Source organism: Megalobrama amblycephala, linkage group LG11 (genome assembly GCF_018812025.1).
Source record: "Megalobrama amblycephala isolate DHTTF-2021 linkage group LG11, ASM1881202v1, whole genome shotgun sequence".
Taxonomy (NCBI): Eukaryota; Metazoa; Chordata; class Actinopteri; order Cypriniformes; family Xenocyprididae; genus Megalobrama; species Megalobrama amblycephala.
This window is the reverse complement of record NC_063054.1, coordinates 25,314,318-25,329,654: the sequence shown is the minus strand read 5'-3', so window position 1 is coordinate 25,329,654 and position 15,337 is coordinate 25,314,318. Positions and strand designations below refer to the sequence as shown.

Here is a 15,337-nt window from a genome sequence, read left to right as displayed (position 1 = left end):
ACACGTTGCGGAGGTCCTCACCCGTCTCCGTCAGTACAACCTGTTCCTCAAGGCAGAGAAGTGCTCATTCCACCAACCTTCCGTCTCTTTCCTGGGTTACAACATAGACCACAGTGGCATCCGGATGGACGAGAGGAAGGTGGAGTCCATTACCAACTGGCCAGAACCCACCACCATAAAAGAACTCCAGCACTTCCTCGGATTCTCCAACTTTTACAGACGGTTCATCAAAGGTTACAGTTCCATCGCCCATCCATCCACGCGCCAAGCACGCGTTCCTGGTACTGACTGACCATAAAAACCTTGAATATCTTCGGTCAGCAAAGAGACTGAACCCTAGACAAGCTCGCTGGGCCATGTTTTTCTCCCGCTTCAATTACACCATCTCCTACCGCCCAGGTACCAAAAACGTAAAGGCTGACGCTCTCTCCCGTCTCCATGCTCCTGACGAACAGACCGAGGAACCTGAACCCATCATCCCGAGCTCTCTCATCGTGAGTCCAATTACCTGGTCAGAAGAGACCATCCCCTCCTCCAATGCCTCCACGAATCCTCCGCCGGGCTGTCCACCTGGCTTGCTGTACATTCCACGGACGCGACGCACTCCCACCATTCACTCGGCTCACACGTCACTTGGCACTGGTCACCTGGGGGTCAATGAAACCCTCTCGTTGCTAAAAGAACGCTTCTGGTGGCCAGGGATGGCTTCGGATGAAGGTACGTGCAGGGCTGTAGGGAGTGTGCCATCTCCAAGTCTCCTCGTCATCTGCCAGCTGGGAAACTCCTTCCGCTGCCCGTTCCAGATCGCCCATGGTCACACCTAGGAGTGGATTTCATTACTGATCTCCCTGTCTCAGAAGGAAATACCACCATCTTAGTTGTTGTGGATCGCTTCTCTAAATCATGCCGTCTGATCCCACTTCCAGGATTACCCACTGCCATGGAGACCGCCGAAATACTCTTCAACCAAGTCTTCAGATACTTCGGAATACCAGAGGATATAGTCTCCGACCGAGGACCCCAGTTCATATCCAGAGTATGGAAGTCGTTCTACTCCCTCCTAGGTGTGGCCGTCAGCCTGACTTCCGGATACCACCCGCAATCGAACGGGCAGACGGAAAGGAAGGTGCAGGAGATTGGCCGCTTCCTCCGTACCTTCTGTCATGACCACCAGGACTCTTGGAACCAGTTCCTGGGTTGGGCCGAGTACGCCCAAAACTCTCTCCGGCAGTCAACTACAGGACTTACACCGTTCCAGTGCGTACTCGGCTACCAACCCCCACTGTTCCCCTGGGATGGGGAACCCTCCAACGTTCCGGCAGTGGATTACTGGTTCCGAGAGAGCGAGAGGGTCTGGGACTCAGCACACCATCAACTGCAACGAGCCCTGCGCAGACGCAGGATGGTAGCCGACCTCCGACGTTCCAACACCCCTGTCTTCCAGCCTGGTCAGATGGTTTGGCTATCTACCCGAGACATCAGACTGCGTCTGCCCTGCAGAAAGCTGAGTCCCAGGTTCATTGGCCCATTCCCCATCGTCAAGCAGGTCAACCCAGTCACCTATCAACTCCGTCTTCCACAAGGGTATCGTATACACCCCACTTTCCACGTGTCACTTCTGAGAGATCACCACCCTTCTGTTCTTCCCACAGGACCTGACGTGGCTCCCGCCGAACCCCCCCTTCCACTCATCCTGGAGGACGGAGCTGCGTATGAGGTTCGTGAGATCTTGGACTCCCGGCGTTGTGGTGGTCAGCTGGAATATCTAGTGGATTGGGAAGGATACGGCCCCGAGGAGCGCTCCTGGGTCCCAAGGAACGACATCTTAGACCCCAGCTTACTCCAAACATTCCACGACAGTCACCCTGAGAAACCGGCACCGCGGGGAAGAGGACGACCACCACGGCGTCGGGGTCCTCGGCCCTCTGGAGCGGGCCGTGGAGGGGGGGTACTGTCACAGACACGTCAGGTTCCAACCTCCACCTATCACAGCGCACGCCATCCCCAGAGTACTGATCACCGCCACCTGCACCTCATCACTCCACTCATCAACAGCACTATAAAGCACACACGCACACAGCACTCCATGTCCGGTCTCGTTTGCATATACTCATTGTTATGCTTACCTCAAGGACTCCTCTTCGTATACTCACCTGTCTCCAGCGTGTCTCCTTCCCTCTGTGTGCCTCGTCTGCTGTGTGGGTGTGTTCCAGTCAGCTCCCAAGTTCTCCAGCGATCTCCAAGCTCCAGCGTGTATCTACCTGCAAAAGAAAGGACAGTAACTATACCTCATACTACCTGCTCAAACCTCTCTACAACCAGTTCACTCACCTGTGTGTGTTCATCTGCTCTACTGTGGTCAAATAAACAACCATTACCTGTTACATCTGTGTCTGTCTCCTGTATACTGTAACAAGTTCAGTCTTAGAATGTTTCAGCTAATCGTTACGTGTGTCCCCGGCTTAAGGTAGAGGTGTCCAAACTCAGTCCTCAAGGGCCACTGTCCTGCAGAGTTTAGCTCCGACCCTAATTAAACACACCTGAACCAGCTAATCAAATTCTCACTAGGCATACTAGAAACTTACAGGCAGGTGTTTTGGAGCGAAACTCTGCAGGACCGAGTCTGGACACCCTTGCTGTAAGGGAATTGAATTATATAAATATGTTATTATTATGTGTATGCTAGGGTAAAACTGGGACATAACCACCATAGGCATTGAGGGGGAGAAATCCCACCCAATATATTGAAATGGACAAATTGTGCTAAATAGAAACAAAATCTACCGCCCGTGGTCAATTTATATAGGTATTATCAACTGGCCAATTAATGTGAAGGATTGTAATGCAGTAGTAGCTTAGTGTGCAGGTTGAAAGACGATGACCTGTGAAAGTAGATATGATGACTAGAATGCATTTAAATTACACTGATATCTGATCAAAAATGTGACAAGCAAATCAGAACACATTCAATCACAAAAGTCATCATCAAAGAAAAAGTGTCAGATTAAGTGACATTGACGGCCATCAAAAAGGGTCACTAATGCAATCTTTTTTTGCTCATAATAAACTGAAACTGACAAGGAGAGTGAACATTTCTAACTAAACATGAATCATTGTAGCTCACTACCATTTGTTAATACTTTATGGAATAAATACCATGTAAACGTTCACCTGACCTCTGAGTCTTTCTGGTAGAAACTATTGACTTTCTCTTTTCTAGCACATTACACACAGTTGCTCCTTTGCGCTTAAAGAAGCTTAAGGAAAATAGACTAATGTCGTGGTACAACGAGCACACTCAGGCACTTAAGAGAGCAGCCAGAAAAATGAAGCGCAGCTGGAAGTAAACAAAACTAGAGGTTTTTCACATTTTGTGGAAAGAAAGCATTTTTGCGTACAAAAAAGCCTTAAGAACTGCTAGAGCTGCTTATTTTCCAACTCTCTTTGAAGAAAACAAACACAACCCTAGATATTTATTTGATACAGTGGCTAAATTAATAAATCCAAACAGTAATGACTTCATGGACTTTATGAACCTTCAAGATTGATAATATCAGAGAGAAAATTATAACCATGCAACCGTCTACTACAGTATCGTGTCAGACAGTGCATTGTGTCCCTGAGGAAAAATTCCATTCATCCATTGCTATAGGAGAGGAAGAATTGTCTCATTCATGTCTCACTCATTAAATCATCAAAATCAGCAACATGTATGTTAGACCCTATACCAACCAAGCTATTGAAAGAGATGCTTCCAGAGGTCATAGATCCTCCTAGAGAATTAGCCAATTACAGGCCGATCTTGAATCTACCTTTTCTGTCAAAAATACTAGAAAAGGCAGTATCATCACAACTTTGTTCCTTTTAAGAAAGAAATTGTATCTGCGAGGATTTCCAGTCAGGATTTAAACCGTACCATAGTACTGAGACTGCTCTCATTAGAGTTACAAATGATTTGCTCTTAACATCTGATCATGGTTGTATCTCTCTATTACTGTTACTGGATCTTAGTGCTGCATTTGATACTATTGAGGCTCAGTACCAAGACCGTTGCTTTTCACTCTGTACATGCTACCCATGGGATATATCATTAGGAAGCATGACGTTTTCAATGTTATGCTGATGATACTCAACTCTATATTTCTTCGTGCCCTGATGAAACTTACCAATTCACAAAATTAACGGAATGCAGAGCTGATACAAAAAAATTGGATGACTTTTTGTCATGTAATTTCCTACTACTAAATTCAGAAAAAAACGTAGTAGTATTTGTATTATTGGACCAAAAACCTTAGCACGTAATAACCTAGAATAACATCTAACGCTTGATGGCTGCTCTTTGTCGTCAGTTAGGAACCTGGGTGTGCTCTTTGATACAAATCTTTTATTTGACAGACACATTTCTAGCATCTATAAAAACACATTCTTCCATCTTAAAAAATATCTATCTACCACATATGCTCTCAATGACAAATGTGAAATGTGTTCATGACCTCAAGGCTAGATTATTGTAACGCTCTACTCAGTGGTTGCCCTGCACACTTAATAAACAAACTACAGCTTGTCCAAAACGCAACAGCTAGAGTTCTTACTAGAACCAGGAAGTATTAGCCTGGTTCTGTCAACACTGCATTGGCTCCCTATTAAACATTGTATACATTTTAAAATATTGCTAATATTTCAACAAAGCATTTTTATGGTTTAGCTCCCCAGTACTTGAGCGAGCTCTCAACGCATTATGGTTCTTCACGTCTATTGCGATCGCAGAATTCTGACCAGTTGATAATACCTAGAATATCAAAATCAACTGCAGGCAGTAGATCCTTTTCCTTGCTTTTCCTTGCTGGGCAACTCTGGCCCTCGAGATCCACATTACTGCAGAATTTATTTCCAACCCTAATCAAACTCTCTAGTAATCCTGAACATAGACATATAAAATGCATAGATGCTTCATTGGCCACATTGGCTCATTGCTGCAATACATCAACAAGTCAGTCATATTGGAACAGGCAAGACTGGCCTATAAAGAAACATAAGTAAAGGGGAAGCTGCATTTTTTCTGGATAAAAAGCACAATAACGTGTTTGCATTTCCCAACCAATTTCAACAATCTATGATCTGCATGGAGTACAAAAAAAATCTGTCTCAAATTACTTAGATCTCTCTAGTTAGAACTTGAAAATTAATAATTTTCATAAGGAACTGTGAGAACTCAGGCTTGTCACTGATAGATTTGGTTTATTTTTCTTGCTTTATAATTGTGGAGACATTGCTAATGTAATATTATTTAACGTTCATGAAATGTGAATAATGTTTTGTGTAAATGTTTTTTCTGTCTTCAAACACAACATTTTAGATTTTTCTCTTGCACCTCCAGGTCAAAACAAAGCTCGTTCACTTTGAAATAATGATATAATTATATATAATAATTCACCATCATTAAGAAAAAATGGGACAAAATCAGCAAATACAATTTATACAAGATCACTGAGACACTCTCAGTCAATCTGCTTTCAAAATTTTTATAGTAATAAAAGGATATAGTCCAAAACAGACAAATACAGATAATTATAAGATAATCCTTAAAGGATTAGTCCACTTTTAAATAAACTTTTCCTGATAATTTACTCACCCCCATGTCATCCAAGATGTCCATGTCTTTCTTTCTTCAGTTGAAAAGAAATTAAAGTTTTTGATGAAAACATTCCAGGATTTTTTTCCATATAGTAGACTTCAATGGGCACCAAACAGTTGAAGGTCAAAATTAGTTTCACTGCAGCTTCAAATTGTTCTACACAATCCCAGATGAGAAATAAGGGTCTTATCTAGTGAAACGAAACCATCGCTCATTTTCTAAAAAAAAATTAAAATTATATAAGTTTTAACCATAGATGCTCATCTTGAACTAGCTCTCATCTTCTTCTCTATTTGAATTCCAACAGTGTAGACACTGCTAAGCATATTACTGCCCTCCGCAGGTCAAAGTTTTGAACTAATTTTTATATGCAATATACTAGTTCAATAGTATATAACAATTAGTTCAAACTTTGACCTGCGGAGGGCAGTAATACACTTAGCAGTGTCTACAATGCTGGAATTCAAATAGAGAAGAAGATGAGAGCTAGTTCAAGATGAGCATTTATGGTTAAAACTTATATAATTTTAATTTTTTTTCAGAAAATGAGTGATAGTTCCCTTTCGATACTTCACTCGTACTGCGTATGGGGGAAAAGTCTCCCTTTTTCCCCGCTACTGAAGCCTTTTCAATAACGCAGTGCAGCTGCATCGTCATTGGTTCACTCATTGCAAGTCGTTGAACCAATGACAGCGCGGCTTTGCTGCGCAGCCTATGGTGACAAAGCGCGCGAACTTTCCCGCCGAAATGGGCGGGGAAAGGCCCTATATAAGTGAGCATTTCGCCATAGGCAACTCAGTCCTTTCTCCTTCAGCGACGACTCGTCTTCTCCTCGCTGATCCTCGCAGAAGCCTGCTCGCCTGGAAAGAAGCTCGCCGCCTTGGAAGAAGCTCTGCCGCCGTCGAAGAGGCCCTGCAGCGGACCCAGCTGAGTCGCCGGATTCGCCAGTGCCTTCGCCCTCGCCGACTGCCGCCTGAGTGCCGTCGACAAGCCGCCGCCTCCCGCTTCCTGCTTCCGGCCCGGACTCAGTGCGTGTCCTGCCGCCATCCGGCGCGTCTAATAGAGCATTTTTCCGCGGTTCTCACACCGCATTAAGAGCACTTTCCACAGTGCTGGAAAGTGCTCTTTTGTGGTGCTCTTACGGCCCTTGCCGTTAAGAGCACCACAATCGCCGTTTTCACGGCGCCCCGGCATTTTTCAATGCCTCACCACTGCACTACGTGCAGAGCCCCTCTGCTTGATGCAGACGGCCACGGCGAGTGCGTCGGATGTCTGGGCAAGTCCCACGCAGATGGCGCGCTTGCTGGAGGCTCATGCTCGCACTGCGAGTCTATGAGCCTGGCATCGCTGCGCTCACGGGCTTCTTTCTTCATGGGAAGTCACCCCGCCGATCGCGCCCTCCTCTCTCCTTCCTCCCGCGAGCCGGCTAGGAAGAGACAGCGGGGAAGACCGGCTCAGCGCGCTGAGCTGAGCAAGCTCACGCCGGCCCACTGCCTGCGTGCCTCGCCCTCTCCCAGCAGAGAACAGTCCCCAGTGTTGTTCTCCCGCCCTGAACAACGTCCCTCGGCTGATGCAAGCGACATTGTTTCCTTCGGCGGATCCGACGAAGACTCCGTGTCTCTAGCAGCCTCTGAACCGGAGCACTGGCTGGGCGAGTCTGACGACCCTGCCCCCCTGCCTTCCCTGGAGCCCATTGATCGCGGCGCGGGTATGGACGCCGAACTTTTCCACGTCCTATCTAAAGCCGTGGAGGAATTGGACCTCGACTGGGCTCCACCAGAGGAGCTGTCACGAAGCCGCCTGGATGAGTGGTTCCTCCCAGGCCGCCGTCAAGCTCCTCAGCAACGCTCGGCCCCGTTCTTTCCTGAGGTTCATCAGGAGCTGGCGAAGTCATGGCGCGCCCCTTATTCGGCCCTGCACACTTCGGCCTGCACACTTCTCACCGCTCAGTCCTCTCCTCAGTTGATGGTTCGGAGGAAAAGGGTTACGATCACCTGCCGCCCCTGGACGAAGCAATGGCCGCTCACCTCTGTCCGCCCGCGGCCGTGGGCTGGAAGACGAAGCATTCCCTTCCGTCTAAACCCTGCAGGACCACTTCTGCCCTTGCAGGAAGAGCGTATGCATCCGCTGGCCAAGCCGCCTCAGCGCTCCATTCTATGGCCATCTTCCAGGTCTTCCAGGCCAAACTTCTCCGCGCCATGGACGAGTCTGGCACTGAAGAGACCGCCTTCAGGGATCTCTGCAGCGCGACTGATTTAGCCCTGCGGGCCACAAAGGCAGCGGCCCAAGCCATTGGCAGATCAATGGCCAGCCTGGTGGTGCTGGAGCGCCATTTATGGCTTAACCTGACGGAAATCAAAGATCAGGACAAGACGGCCTTCCTCGATGCGCCTGTTTCCCCGTCAGGACTCTTTGGACCGGCAGTGGAAGGTTTCACAGAGCGTTTCACGGCAGCTCAGAAGTCTTCTCAAGCGATGAGACATTTCCTGCCCAAACGTTCAAGCTCAGCATCTGCTCCTAGCCGCCCCAGGCCTGCGCCGGCTCAGCAGACAAAACCAGCCCCTTCTGCCTCTCAGGCTGCGCCGCCCAAAGAGCACCGCCACCGCTCGCGCTCTGCGAAGCGCACGACCTTCCCGAAACGCCAGGGACCCCGGCCCAAGATCGTGCTGGACCCGGCGCCTCAGAAGTCGTCCTGATCAGCCAGAAAAGAAGAGGATCGGGGCATGTCTTGCCACAGCCGGACCACCCCGAAAGCTCGCTTGCACATGCTCCCCTCCGCCTCGTTTATCGCTAGGCGCGGGACAAATGCAACCTGCAGTAACAGGGCCCACACTTGCTGCGTCCTCAACAACCGCCGTTATCACGGCGACCCAATTTTTACACACTCCTCAAAAGAGCTTATTTCCTCTTCCTACCATACCGGTGTGCGACCCCCTTCTAAGCGGGTCGCCATCCGATGTCATTCTACCCCTTGCTGCCCGGGTCGAGGCTTGGCGAGCCATCCCCGATGTATCAAGTTGGATTCTGAGAACCATAAGCCTAGGCTACTCGCTCCAGTTTGCCAGAAGGCCCCCGCGCTTTGGCGGGGTGATTCAAACTACGGTACAACCGGACGACGCTCATGTCCTCCGGGCCGAGGTTTTAACTCTTCTGAGAAAAGGCGCTATAGAATTAGTGCCTCCCTCACAGAGCGAGTCGGGCTTCTACAGCCGTTACTTCCTGGTTCCAAAGAAAGACGGCGGCCTCAGACCAATTCTGGACCTCAGACTTCTGAACCTTTCCCTCGTGAAGCGAAAGTTCAAAGTACTAACGCTGAAACAGATCCTCGCACAAGTATGTCACGGGGACTGGTTCTGCTCGCTGGACCTGAAAGATGCTTACTTTCATATCCAGATAGCCCCCAAACACAGGCGATTCTTGAGATTTGCGTTCGAAGGTGTGGCTTACCAGTATACGGTCCTTCCCTTCGGGTTGTCCCTAGCTCCTCGCACTTTCACGAAGTGCATGAACGCTGCGCTCTTCCCTCTCAGACAGATGGGTATACGCGTTCTGAACTATCTCGACGACTGGCTCATCCTAGCCAGCTCACGGTCAGAGTTGGAGCACCACAGATCCGTGCTTCTCAGCCACCTGCAGTGTCTGGGTCTCAGGGTCAATTTAGCCAAGAGCTCGCTGCTTCCCACTCAACGTATCTCGTTCCTGGGTGCAGTTCTCGACTCTGTCAGTATGACGGCAGTAGTCTCGTCAGAGTCTGACCATTCAGCAGCTCGCGGCCTCCGTCAAGAACAAAGCTTACCTCCCTCTGAAGCTGTTCCAGAGGTTGCTAGGGCTGATGGCTTCCGCCTCCCCGGTGCTGCAGCTAGGCCTGCTACGAATGCGGCCTCTTCAGTACTGGCTGAAATTTCGGGTCCCTCCTCACGCATGGCGGCACGGCCGCTTGCGCCTCAAGGTCAATCAGGCCTGTGTAGCAGCCCTGAGGCCCTGGACGAACCCCTCTTGGTTCAGTCTTGGAGTACCCCTACAGGCGGTGTCACGGAGGACGGTGCTTTCCACGGATGCGTCCAACCTGGGTTGGGGCGCTCTGCGCGAGGGCAGTCCGGCCTTCGGCTCGTGGTCCCATGAGGAAAGCCATCTGCACATCAACTGCCTTGAGATGCTGGCAGTGATTCGAGCCCTACAGGCCTTTCAGGCTCATTTGACGGATCGCCACATCTTAGTCCAATCGGACAGCATGACAGTGGTGTCATATATCAACCGCCAAGGAGGTCTTTCATCCAGCCGCCTATGCGCCCTGGCGAAACGACTGCTAGAATGGGCTCCTTACTTTGCCCTGTCAGGGCACTGCGCATCTACATTGAGCGATCACAACCCTTCCGGCAGTCTGATCAGCTCTTTGTTTGCTTTGGCGGCCGCACCAAAGGGTTTCCGGTCTCAAAGCAACGTCTTTCGCGTTGGATTGTCGACGCTATCACGCTCTGTTATTCCTCGGTGGGGACCCCTTGCCCCATAGGAGTAAGAGCCCACTCCACTAGGGGTATGGCCTCATCTTGGGCCTGGTCCAGTGGAATTTCCATTAAAGACATTTGTGAGGCGGCCGGCTGGTCCTCGCCGTCCACTTTTGCCAGATTTTATCAGTTGGACATTCCGACCTTACAGGCTCGGGTCCTCTCGGCGTAATTACGCAGCCATCATAGTTCTGTGTTTTACGCAAAACCCGGGAGTCTCTCCCTCGTAGTGCAAGGGTTACGGCGGCTTCGGCCTTCTCACTTGACACTCGGTCCCCTCGCCGTGTCCGGTCAAGTCCAGTCGTTCCCCAGCAGTGGCACGGCGTGGTTGAATTCGTTCCCCCATACGCAGTACGAGTGAAGTATCGAAAGGGAACTTATCGGTTACTAACGTAACCTCGGTTCCCTGAGATACGGAACGAGTACTGCGTTACTTGCCGTGCCACTAGGCTGCGGCTCAGTGTCGTCACTTCAGTCGATATGGCCTGAATTGCCTATGGCGAAATGCTCACTTATATAGGGCCTTTCCCCGCCCATTTCGGCGGGAAAGTTTGCGCGCTTTGTCGCCATAGGCTGCGCAGCAAAGCCGCGCCGTCATTGGTTCAACGACTTGCAATGAGTGAACCAATGACGATGCAGCTGCACTGCGTTATTGAAAAGGCTTCAGTAGCGGGGAAAAAGGGAGACTTTTCCCCCATACGCAGTACTCGTTCCGTATCTCAGGGAACCGAGGTTACGTTAGTAACCGATAAGTTTCTCTAGATAAGACCCTTATTTCTCATCTGGGATCGTGTAGAACAGTTTGAAGATGCAATGAAACTAATTTTGACCTTCAACTGTTTGGTGCCCATTGAAGTCTACTATATGGAAAAAAATCCTGGAATGTTTTCATCAAAAACTTTAATTTCTTTTCGACTGAAGAAAGAAAGACATGAACATCTTGGATGACATGGGGGTGAGTAAATCATCAGGAAAAGTTTATTTAAAAGTGGACTAATCCTTTAGTGAATCCAGTAAAACATTTACAGTTTGTCACGGTCATGTTCTGTTTAGTTTAGTTCCTGTTGTGTCTGCATGAGTTCTTGTTAGTTTCTATGGCTACACATAAGTTATCATTCATTACAGCTATTCCTGTTAAATTCTCTCATTTAACCTGTATACTTCCTGATTTGTTTGCTCATTGTTCTGTGTTCTTAATTTAGTGGTTGTGTTCCCTTGCTATTCTTCTGTTTGTTTCAAGTATTATTAGATTAAAGACTATTTTCTTTGGATTATTATATACAGCTACTCCTGACACAGTTACACCGGTAGAACATGTGATATAGTACAATATAAATGGTATGAAATATATACCATATACATAATGTAATATACTATAAATAACTATATAAATATAGCATCAAGAGCCATTAATAAGGCCATGAGTGGATTGCGGCAAGTTAAATTGAAATGATTTATTATTTTTAGGAGCTATAAGTGTACACTAGGAAAAATATACGTAGAGTCAAATTTCGTAACATTTCAGTCATGTTTCCAGCAAACATTGTTTACTGTTTTAATTAACTGAAAGCCTTAAAAGGCAGGAAAAAAAAATCTGACTTCCCATAAATAATTCGCTGTATGTAGTTGTGCTGAACTTTGTTACCGGAACAGCTGGGCTGTAATAAGTAGAAGTAGTTGTGCAAGTAGTACATAAACCTGCTCCCAAGCAGATTTAAATATATTTATCTGTATGACAACAACTCTGAAATGAGTTTCTAAGAACTGTACAATCCACAATCAAGTCAAGTTGTGAACAATTAATTAATCCACAATCCCAACTGCTTATGGCCTGGGCAGTAATATTAATGGCACAGAGAATTTGGCATCAGTGACACGATGCAGTTCCTTACGCAGGTCCGTCTGATAGGCCTGCAAGACCACATGGTGTGAATGGCTGATTCATCTTGGATCACCACTGTGTAAGCCTTACCGGCCAACAAAGACATGAGCCTGCACAGAAAGGGCACAAGTGGGTCACCACAGCCTCATTGACAGGGGCGACTACCAGATACCCATTCTGATGGGTAAAAGTGTGAACGAACCAATGGTGTGAACACAGCTGCACTTGGGACCTGTACTTGCATTGAATAAGCCTCTTAATAAGCTGCTCATTGAGCTCCAGGAAATATGGCAGTGAGCATTGAAAATCAACAATGCTCCAATGCTGCAAAAACTAATCAACTAGCCAACAATGCTCAGAAACGAAACAAAAAATACTGGCTCATTATTTGCAATACCATTCTAACTGTGATAGCATTCTAACTGTTACACTGCATATACATTATATATAAAAAGGTCTCAGCAGGTATACAGTTAACAATTAGCATAGAGGCCAGTGATTACTGATGCCATCCAGTGGGCATCAGATGGAATTAGAAGTAACACCTCTCAATCAACAAACTTGATGAATGGCTACGCTATTTTTAATTTTGTCATTTCATCTGAATATCAACATTGGTGAGATTTAGTCAGTCAAAACTGTTTTGAGGTTAATTTATCTAATTTTGTGTCTGAATAATAGTAATCTATATAGGCTATGACATTATATTATGTTGAATATTTAAGCTTTTTGTGTCTATTTGTTAATGAGGGATAAACGTTATATTTTTATTTTTAAGTAAAAAGATAAAATTAGACCCTTGGCATAAGATGCCCCCTAATTAAAATTCACACGTTAACCTAGCCTACCGAACAGCACAACTGGAAGTGGTCAAAGGATAAATTAATTTAAATAGCCTAAATGATATTTCCGAAGGACTGCTAAACTCAGAAACCATCAAAACCATGTAAATTCTGATCTTACATCCCTAAGTAAAACTGCCGTCCAAATAGAACGTCACGGTTCACACACACGCTCACAGCCTTTATATAGCCTACATTAAAAAGTAAAAAATAATAATTAAATAAACAAACAAACAAAAACGGATTTGGCCTAGACTTTTGCAAGCACTGTATAACTGAAAGCATATCAAAGGCAACTGCAGTTGTTCTTAAGAAACTGTGTATCGCTATGCCCTTAAACACAAATCGTTCAGATTTCATATAGCCTAATCAAATAGGCTACATTTTGTTCCTTCAGTCATTGTACTGGTAGCCATGCGCTTCTCTTTAACCTTGTTTTAAATGCACGGCTATCTATTAAGCTGTTGATATGTTTTGACAGAACAGTGAAACCAAAAGCATTACATTTAAAGCAATAGTTACAGTATATATCTCTGCTTTTAATGAATAGGCTAGCTATGTTCTTCCTTATTATCAGCATAAGGTTTTATAATTAAAAAGGAAACCTACCACACAGATGTTACTGTTGTTCTCCACTTGTTTTCTTTTCATGTGATTATTCGTTTGTTTACGGCGCTTGTGTAAGATGCCAAAAAAGTATCAATCCACTGATCTATATACTAATCTAGGTTCAGATTTTGTAAATATTGTATTCCTCTAATATCATATCAGTTTCTCTTTTCGGTTCGCAACAAATTGCTCATCAGCCGACACTCATTTTCCCTCCGTTCCTGCTGCTTCGATGTGAAATGATGCGCATTTGTCCAGTCAGGCGCGGAAACACACCCTAGCAGTCAAACACTGCAGTTCATAGGAACGTGAATTCTTGAATGAACTTATTTACATATCCTCTTAATCAGTCAAGACGCATTATTGAGTAGCGTATTGAGGCAGAACAGAAAAAAAAAACTGAAGAAAAAAAGTTTGTTAAAGTCACCATGAAATAAAAATAAACAATTTGCTTTTTATGGAATATTGCAGTATTTATTATAAATAAATAATTATGTTGCACGTCATTATTTTTTTTTAATTAATCGTAATCTTTAATCAAAATAATTTCCCCTCCCTCTTGCAACATCTCTTCTCTGATGACGTATTCACTGGCGCGAGGGCTGTACAGCTTGTCATTACATTACAATAATGCTTTTAGATTTAAAAGCGACTTACAAAAGAGGAACAAAGCATTGATCAAAGAGCCAACAAAAACGTTGTAGTACACAATGCCAGGTTTAGATTAGGAAACCAGCTAGAGAAGAGAATAAATGCAGAGGAGAATTAATTAATTAATTAATTAATTAATTAATTAATTTTAATAAGTTTGGTTTGAGAGTGTACAGTGATTAAGTGCTCGCGGAAGAGATGTATGTTCAGCTGCTTCTTGAAAGATGTGATGTTCTGTTCTTATGTTCTTTTGTTCAGTTTGGGTGGAGGTTGGCAGCTCATTCCACCAGAGAGGAACAGAGAGGGTGGAAGTTTTGGAGAGTGACTTTTTACCTCATTATGAGGAAACAACAAGGCATCGCTCATTCAATAACATTTGTAGTAGTAGGTTGAGGTATGGGGAGGAGCTGTTCAAGTGGCAGTCCTGAAAGCCAGCGTTAAAACTATAAATTTGATGTGACGTGGGTTTTCTTTGGCTGATTGAAGACTCGACGTGCTTCCACATTCTGGATTATCAGCAAAGGCTTAGTCATCCTGATTGGAAGGCCCACCAGTAGAGCATTGAAGTAGTCCAGTCTTGAAATGGACAAGTAGCTGTGCTGCGTAATTTAACAGGAAGGGTCTGATTTTCCTAATGTTGTAAAGTGCAAACCTGCATGACCGGCCATTGTTAAGATGTGGGTGGAAAAGCTCAGCTGGTCATCAAACACTACACCCAGGTTCCTTGCAATCTAACGATTCAATCAATTCCTGATGGACAAAATCAAGCTCTGCCCTAGAATTTTTCTTGTTTGAGAAGCCATTTATACTTCACAATAGGGATGAAAAGACAATTGCAACTTCAGTTTTATGTCGACTTATATATTTTGGATTAACATGTTCTGGGTCTTGCTTCTTACATTTTCTAAGAAATAAGTGTTTATCCTCGCCTGTCACTCATTATGGGTCAACCCAGATGCAAAAATTATGTGAAATATTTAGTTTGAAAAATCTAGCATCCTCCTCATTTAATTAATTAATTAATTAATTAATTGAGACTTATCATTTTTAAACTGATTTTCAGATCAGTCTTTTTAATTACCATAACATTCAGACAGAAACTCTCCAACAGTTTTATCAAAAATGTGACAGGTAAATAAAATAATCATATTTTTCAAAACTACCATTTATAAACATTGCAGCGCATTTACAATAAGTGGTGAACACAGCCGAT

At 45.4% G+C, this 15,337-nt stretch overlaps 1 protein-coding gene across 1 annotated transcript in view; it reads right to left on the bottom strand.

Moving 5' to 3' along the window:
- The window catches only part of si:dkey-43k4.5 (potassium voltage-gated channel subfamily S member 2), a 43,166-nt gene extending 29,454 nt beyond the window's left edge, over nt 1–13,712 (bottom strand). Inside the window, exon 1 of the mRNA XM_048206952.1 lies at nt 13,474–13,712. The gene's annotated coding sequence lies outside the window, so the exon portion shown is untranslated. The remainder of the gene's footprint in view (nt 1–13,473) is intronic.
- Between the last annotated feature and the right edge of the window lie 1,625 nt (nt 13,713–15,337).